This window comes from Ranitomeya imitator, chromosome 3, assembly GCF_032444005.1.
Source record: "Ranitomeya imitator isolate aRanImi1 chromosome 3, aRanImi1.pri, whole genome shotgun sequence".
NCBI lineage: Eukaryota > Metazoa > Chordata > Amphibia > Anura > Dendrobatidae > Ranitomeya > Ranitomeya imitator.
In genome coordinates this window covers 680,372,831-680,381,301 of record NC_091284.1, presented here as the reverse complement: position 1 = coordinate 680,381,301, position 8,471 = coordinate 680,372,831, and the positions used below count along the sequence as shown (strand labels likewise).

Genomic DNA, 8,471 nt, shown 5'->3' with positions numbered 1-8,471 from the left:
ACCTCACACCGACGCCGCCATAGAGAGCTGCATCCCAACCGCACACCGACATAGAGAGCTGCATCCCAACCTCACACCAACACCGGCATAGAGAGCTGCATCCCAACCTCGCACCAACACCGGCATAGAGAGCTGCATCCCAACCTCACACCGACGCCGGCATAGAGAGCTGCATCCCAACCTCCCACCGACGCCGGCATAGAGAGCTGCATCCCAACCTCCCACCGACGCCGTCATAGAGAGCTGCATCCCAACCTCGCACCGGCGCCGGCATAGAGCGCTACATCTCAACCTCACACCAACACCGGCATAGAGAGCTGCATCCCAACCTCCCACCGACGCCGGCATAGAGAGCTGCATCCCAACCTCACACCAACGCCGCCATAGAGAGCTGCATCCCAACCTCACACCGACGCCGCCATAGAGAGCTGCATCCCAACCTCGCACCGACGCCGGCATAGAGAGCTGCATCCCAACCTCACACCAACACCGGCATAGAGAGCTGCATCCCAACCTCACACCGACACCGGCACAGAGAGCTGCATCCCAACCTCCCACCGACATAGAGAGCTGCATCCCAACCTCCCACCGACGCCGCCATAGAGAGCTGCATCCCAACCTCACACCAACACCAGTATAGAGAGCTGCATCCCAACCTCACACCAACACCGGCATAGAGAGCTGCATCCCAACCTCACACCAACACCGGCATAGAGAGCTGCATCCCAACCTCCCACCGACGCCGGCATAGAGAGCTGCATCCCAACCTCGCACCGGCATAGAGCGCTACATCTCAACCTCACACCAACACCGGCATAGAGAGCTGCATCCCAACCTCCCATTGACATAGAGAGCTGCATCCCAACCTCACACCGCTGCCGCCATAGAGAGCTGAATCCCAACCTCACACCGACGCCGCCATAGAGAGCTGCATCCCAACCTCGCACCGACGCCGGCATAGAGAGCTGCATCCCAACCTCACACAGACGCCGGCATAGAGAGCTGCATCCCAACCTCGCACCGACGCCAGCATAGAGAGCTGCATCCCAACCTCGCACCGACGCCAGCATAGAGAGCTGCATCCCAACCTCACACCGACATAGAGAGCTGCATCCCAACCTCACACCAACGCCGGCATAGAGAGCTGCATCCCAACCTCACACCAACGCCGGCATAGAGCGCTACATCTCAACCTCACACCAACGCCCGCATAGAGAGCTGCATCCCAATCTCCCACCGACGCCGGCATAGAGAGCTGCATCCCAATCTCCCACCGGCGCCGGCATAGAGAGCTGCATCCCAATCTCCCACCGGCGCCGGCATAGAGAGCTGCATCCCAACCTCACACCAACGCCGGCATAGAGCGCTACATCTCAACCTCACACCAACGTCGGCATAGAGAGCTGCATCCCAATCTCCCACCGACGCCGGCATAGAGAGCTGCATCCCAATCTCCCACCGGCGCCGGCATAGAGAGCTGCATCCCAATCTCCCACCGGCGCCGGCATAGAGAGCTGCATCCCAACCTCACACCGACGCCGCCATAGAGAGCTGCATCCCAACCTCACACCGACAGAGAGCTGCATCCCAACCTCACACCGACGCCGCCATAGAGAGCTGCATCCCAACCTCGCACCTACGCCGGCATAGAGAGCTGCATCCCAACCTCACACAGACGCCGGCATAGAGAGCTGCATCCCAACCTCACACCGACGCCGCCATAGAGAGCTGCATCCCAACCTCACACCGACGCCGCCATAGAGAGCTGCATCCCAACCTCACACCGACATAGAGAGCTGCATCCCAACCTCACACCGGCGCCGGCATAGAGAGCTGCATCCCAACCTCGCACCGACACCCGGCATAGAGCGCTACATCCCAACCTCACACCAACGCCGCCATAGAGAGCTGCATCTCAACCTCACACCGACGCCGGCATAGAGAGCTGCATCCCAACCTCACACCGACATAGAGAGCTGCATCCCAACCTCACACCGGCGCCGCCATAGAGAGCTGCATCCCAACCTCGCACCGACGCCGGCATAGAGAGCTGCATCCCAACCTCACACCGACATAGAGCGCTACATCCCAACCTCACACCAACGCCGCCATAGAGAGCTGCATCTCAACCTCACACCGACGCCGGCATAGAGAGCTGCATCCCAACCTCCCACCGACGCCGGCATAGAGAGCTGCATCCCAACCTCCCACAGACGCCGGCATAGAGAGCTGCATCCCAACCTCACACCGACGCCGGCATAGAGAGCTGCATCCCAACCTCACACCGACGCCGCCATAGAGAGCTGCATCTCAACCTCACACCGACGCCGCCATAGAGAGCTGCATCCCAACCTCACACCGACGCCGGCATAGAGAGCTGCATCTCAACCTCGCACCGACGCCGCCATAGAGAGCTGCATCCCAACCTCACACCGACGCCGCCATAGAGAGCTGCATCTCAACCTCACACCGACATAGAGAGCTGCATCCCAACCTCACACCGACGCCGGCATAGAGAGCTGCATCTCAACCTCACACCGACGCCGGCATAGAGAGCTGCATCCCAACCTCACACCGACGCCGGCATAGAGAGCTGCATCTCAACCTCACACCGACGCCGCCATAGAGCTGCATCCCAACCTCACACCGACATAGAGAGCTGCATCCCAACCTCACACCGGCGCCGCCATAGAGAGCTGCATCCCAACCTCACACCGACGCCGGCATAGAGAGCTGCATCTCAACCTCACACCGACGCCGCCATAGAGAGCTGCATCCCAACCTCACACCGACATAGAGAGCTGCATCCCAACCTCACACCGGCGCCGGCATAGAGAGCTGCATCCCAACCTCGCACCGACACCCGGCATAGAGCTCTACATCCCAACCTCACACCGACGCCGCCATAGAGAGCTGCATCTCAACCTCACACCGACGCCGGCATAGAGAGCTGCATCCCAACCTCACACCGACATAGAGAGCTGCATCCCAACCTCACACCGGCGCCGCCATAGAGAGCTGCATCCCAACCTCGCACCGACGCCGGCATAGAGAGCTGCATCCCAACCTCACACAGACGCCGGCATAGAGAGCTGCATCCCAACCTCGCACCGACGCCGGCATAGAGAGCTGCATCCCAACCTCGCACCGACGCCAGCATAGAGAGCTGCATCCCAACCTCACACCGACATAGAGAGCTGCATCCCAACCTCACACCAACGCCGGCATAGAGAGCTGCATCCCAACCTCACACCAACGCCGGCATAGAGCGCTACATCTCAACCTCACACCAACGTCGGCATAGAGAGCTGCATCCCAATCTCCCACCGACGCCGGCATAGAGAGCTGCATCCCAATCTCCCACCGGCGCCGGCATAGAGAGCTGCATCCCAATCTCCCACCGGCGCCGGCATAGAGAGCTGCATCCCAACCTCACACCGACGCCGCCATAGAGAGCTGCATCCCAACCTCACACCGACATAGAGAGCTGCATCCCAACCTCACACCGACGCCGCCATAGAGAGCTGCATCCCAACCTCGCACCTACGCCGGCATAGAGAGCTGCATCCCAACCTCACACAGACGCCGGCATAGAGAGCTGCATCCCAACCTCGCACCGACGCCGGCATAGAGAGCTGCATCCCAACCTCGCACCGACGCCAGCATAGAGAGCTGCATCCCAACCTCGCACCGACGCCGGCATAGAGAGCTGCATCCCAACCTCACACCAACGCCGGCATAGAGAGCTGCATCCCAACCTCACACCAACGCCGGCTTAGAGCGCTACATCTCAACCTCACACCAACGCCGGCATAGAGAGCTGCATCCCAATCTCCCACCGACGCCGGCATAGAGAGCTGCATCAAAATCTCCCACCGGCGCCGGCATAGAGAGCTGCATCCCAATCTCCCACCGGCGCCGGCATAGAGAGCTGCATCCCAACCTCGCACCGACACCCGGCATAGAGCGCTACATCCCAACCTCACACCAACGCCGCCATAGAGAGCTGCATCTCAACCTCACACCGACGCCGGCATAGAGAGCTGCATCCCAACCTCCCACCGACGCCGGCATAGAGAGCTGCATCCCAACCTCCCACAGACGCCGGCATAGAGAGCTGCATCCCAACCTCACACCGATGCCGGCATAGAGAGCTGCATCCCAACCTCACACCGACGCCGCCATAGAGAGCTGCATCTCAACCTCACACCGACGCCGCCATAGAGAGCTGCATCCCAACCTCACACCGACGCCGCCATAGAGAGCTGCATCCCAACCTCACACCGACGCCGCCATAGAGAGCTGCATCTCAACCTCACACCGGCGCCGGCATAGAGAGCTGCATCCCAACCTCACACCGACGCCGGCATAGAGAGCTGCATCCCAACCTCACACCGACGCCGGCATAGAGAGCTGCATCCCAACCTCGCACCGACGCCGGCATAGAGAGCTGCATCCCAACCTCACACCGACATAGAGAGCTGCATCCCAACCTCACACCGACGCCGGCATAGAGAGCTGCATCCCAACCTCACACCGACATAGAGAGCTGCATCCCAACCTCACACCGACGCCGGCATAGAGAGCTGCATCCCAACCTCACACCGACATAGAGAGCTGCATCCCAACCTCACACCGACATAGAGAGCTGCATCCCAACCTCGCACCGACATAGAGAGCTGCATCCCAACCTCACACCGACATAGAGAGCTGCATCCCAACCTCACACCGACGCCGGCATAGAGAGCTGCATCCCAACCTCGCACCGACGCCGGCATAGAGAGCTGCATCCCAACCTCACACCGACGCCGGCATAGAGAGCTGCATCCCAACCTCGCACCGACGCCGGCATAGAGAGCTGCATCCCAACCTCACACCGACGCCGGCATAGAGAGCTGCATCCCAACCTCGCACCGACGCCGGCATAGAGAGCTGCATCCCAACTACTGAGCGTCTCGTCGTCGTCACTACTCTATAACCCCGCCCCGACCAGTCACATGGTGCAATGACGTCATCCGATCCCGGTCACATGACTGTGATGTCAAGGAAGGTCCTTTAGGCCCCCGGAATCTACACCTCCCGTTCGGCAGGGCGGAGCAGGAGCGGTGACCCTCGGGTCTTGGACTCGGTCGCCTCCGTGATAAGGTAATTTCCGCCAGATGAGTCGGTTCTTCCGTGGCTTCTTTATGAGCAGAGCACAGCACAAGGCCCTGCCGGACATGCCACCATGGCCGGGTAGATGTGACGCTGTGACCAAGTCCTGGGCACGTCCAGTGCATGCTGAGCCTGCGCCCCCGGGAAGGCACCGGGGACTACAACCCACTATTGTCTGTGCGGCCACTGCAGACTGAGCCTAGATCTTGCCCTGCGTCCCCCTATTTGGTTTCCCCTTTCTGCAGCCATTGCTGGCACCTTGGCTTCCCATAGAGGGGTGTGGGGTGCCCATCTGATCAGCGAGGGTCCCACATGTAGGACCGCCACCGGAGGGCTGGCTAAAAATTGTGCCACGTCTTCGGCTGTCAGTCCTGGATAACGCTGCGTTACTTCACCATGGACTGAGCCTATGGATGTGTTCACACTTGTGATCAGCACCACACACGAGCCCAGCCCGCAGGTCTGTGTATGGACGGCTCCTCTGTTCTAGCTGGGGGTCGCGTCCCCGTCTCCAGCCAGGGGGGGTGTGGCCGTGTCCCCGTCTCCGGCCGGGTGTGTGACGTCGATTCAGCGATGTCTTCACTGGTAACCAGGGTAAATACCCTCTCCTAGTGTATCCTCACCCACCCCCTGCAGACTGTGAGCCCTCGCGGGCAGGGTCCTCCCTCCTTATGTACTCGTGTGCCTTGTTATCTGCTCATGTTTAATGTATTTGTCTATATTTGCCCCGTATTCACATGTAAAGCGCCATGGAATAAATGGCGCTATAAAAATGTATAATAATAATAATAATAAACATCGGGTTACTAAGCGCAGGGCCGCGCTTAGTAACCCGATATTTACCCTGGTTACCAGTGTAAATGTACAAAAAAAAAAAACACTACATACTTACATTCCCGGTGTCTGGTCATGTCCCTCGCCTTAAGCTTCCCGCACTGACTGGTGAGCGCCGGCCAGCCGTAAAGTACAGTGGTGACGTCACCGCTCTGCTTTCCGGCTGTCCAGCGCTCACTGTCAGTGCAGAGAAGCACAGCGCCGAGGGACGCGACAGGAATGTGAGTATGTAGTGTTTGTTTTTTTTTTACGTTTACGCTGGTAACCAGGGTAAACATCGGGTTACTAAGCGTGGCCCTGCACTTAGTAACCCGATGTTTACCCTGGTTACCGGGGACCTTGGGATCGTTGGTCGCTGGAGAGCGGTCTGTGTGACAGCTCTCCAGCGACCAAACAGCGACGCTGCAGCAATCGACATCGTTGTCGTATCGCTGCAGCGTCGTTTTAGTGTGACGGTACCCTAAGAGTTAACCCCTCTCTGGAACTCTCAGCCAGGTACTAGAGGCTGGGCTCCATGAAAACCAACTGTACACTATAATAGATAAAAGCTCTGATTGCAGGAGAATGTCAGCAGATAGAAAGAGCAAGTCAATTGCAAACTTGTTTATTTTCATGTTGTTCTCGATCCGGAGGAAAATAATCAGACGTGTGAATAGCCCCATAGAATAACATTGGTCTGAGTGTGATCTGATGTTGGATCTCACTCAAACCAAAAATATGGTCTGCACAAGCCCGAACTGTCATTTCAGCAGAATGTCCCTGTCGGCCTCTAGCTCATCCCCTCCGTAGAACTTCATAAGCACCAACTGTCAACTAGCTCAACAATGGGAGAATCTCTGCTCACTGAAGACAGGTTTACCAAGGAATAGAGAGTTTACAGAATGACAGATCAATGCTAGAGGAGAAAGAAGCAGATTTCTCTAATAAGATTTTTTTTTACAAAGTTGCTTATTTTCATGTGTACTATTGAATAGAAAAAAATAAATAAATGATGACTGATTGGTAAATAGGGGCACAAAAATGTCAGGACCACTGCTCTATATGTAGGGATCTGTTCTTCTATCCCAGTCATTCTATCCATCCTTCCTTCTCCCTGCACTCAGTCTTTTTATTATCCCTCTAATGCCATCTTGTAGAAAGTGCACTGCTCGGTCATTACAGAGGACAGGAAGGACAGTGATACCATCTGCAAAGGGACCAAGATTCAGATTACAGAGAGGACAAAATGATTAAGAACTATCCTTATCAGTATGTTTGAGGGAACCTTATCATTACATACTGTCTGTGAAAGGACAGTTGGGGCACGGGCTGCCCATCTCCTGGGGTTTGCCAGCCCTGTAATAGAATTTGTACCATTCATAGTTTGCTTAAACGCATTAAGGGTATGTGCACATGTCAGAATTTTCTAGAAGAAATTTCCTGACAAAAACAGACATTTCTGCCAGAAATCCGCATGCGTTTTTTTTTTTTTTTGCGGTTTTGACGCGTTTTTTGTGCGTTTTTTCCCCAAATGCATAGAATAGTGGGAAAAATGAGAAAAAAACGCAAAATTAATGAACATGCTGCTTTTTTTACCGCAATGCGTTTTTTTGGTGGAAAAAAAACGCATCATGTGCACAAAAATTGCAGAATGCCTTCTAAATGATGGGATGCAGTTTCTAATGCGTTTTTATCGCAAAAAAACCTGAACGTGTGCACATACCCTTAATATAGCCGTTAAAATCAACAATTAGTCATGAAAAAGGTGCAATTAGGGAGAGACTACATTGAGTGGGGGTGCCAATTGCGCAGGACTATAGGGTGCCAACCCCCGCAGACAGGTAGGGGTATCTAGGCACAAAGTACAGGTGACTCGTAGTGCCTCCGTTCTGGGAAAAGGTGCAATATATAAAAAGTGTGCAAATATATCTGTAGCACACACCAGTGCATCGCGGCATGTGCAATACACTTGGACACATGCTATCGATTATCATTTGAGATTATTTGTCTAGTATGAAAGGTCTGTTGTTTGATTTCTCTTTTTCTTTCCTGCACGTAAGGACCCATTAGGGCGATTTAGGGAGAGCCTGCATTAAGCGGGGGCGCCATTGCGCAGGATATAGGGTGCCAACCTCCGCAGCAAGGCAGGGGATATATAATTTATTAGGGATACAGTGCACCCTGTATCTTTTTTTCTTGTCAAACAACTGGCACTAGTCCAAGGTCGTATGTGGTGTGGATTTTTTTAATCTAAAAATTTTTTATAGAAAATTATTAAATGCTAAGTTTTATTGAGTATACTATTCTCTAATACCGTATATGGTGTTTTTTTGGCGGTGAATTGGAAATTTGTTGCACCTTTATTCTATGATCTGTGATATAATACGATTTAAATAGCCCCTCCCCACCTCCACCCTTCAGTGTTTTTCCTGTCCCTATCAGGCACAGAAGCAGGAGAGACTTCTCTAGAAGATTTACCTGGATATTCGAGAGCAGAGGATCCC

General features: G+C 55.0%; 1 protein-coding gene across 1 annotated transcript in view; it reads left to right on the top strand.

Annotated features, from left to right (window-relative positions):
* Positions 1-4,999: 4,999 nt before the first annotated feature.
* The window catches only part of RAB5B (RAB5B, member RAS oncogene family), a 71,663-nt gene continuing 68,191 nt past the window's right edge, over positions 5,000-8,471 (top strand). Inside the window, exon 1 of the mRNA XM_069758418.1 lies at positions 5,000-5,145. The gene's annotated coding sequence lies outside the window, so the exon portion shown is untranslated. The remainder of the gene's footprint in view (positions 5,146-8,471) is intronic.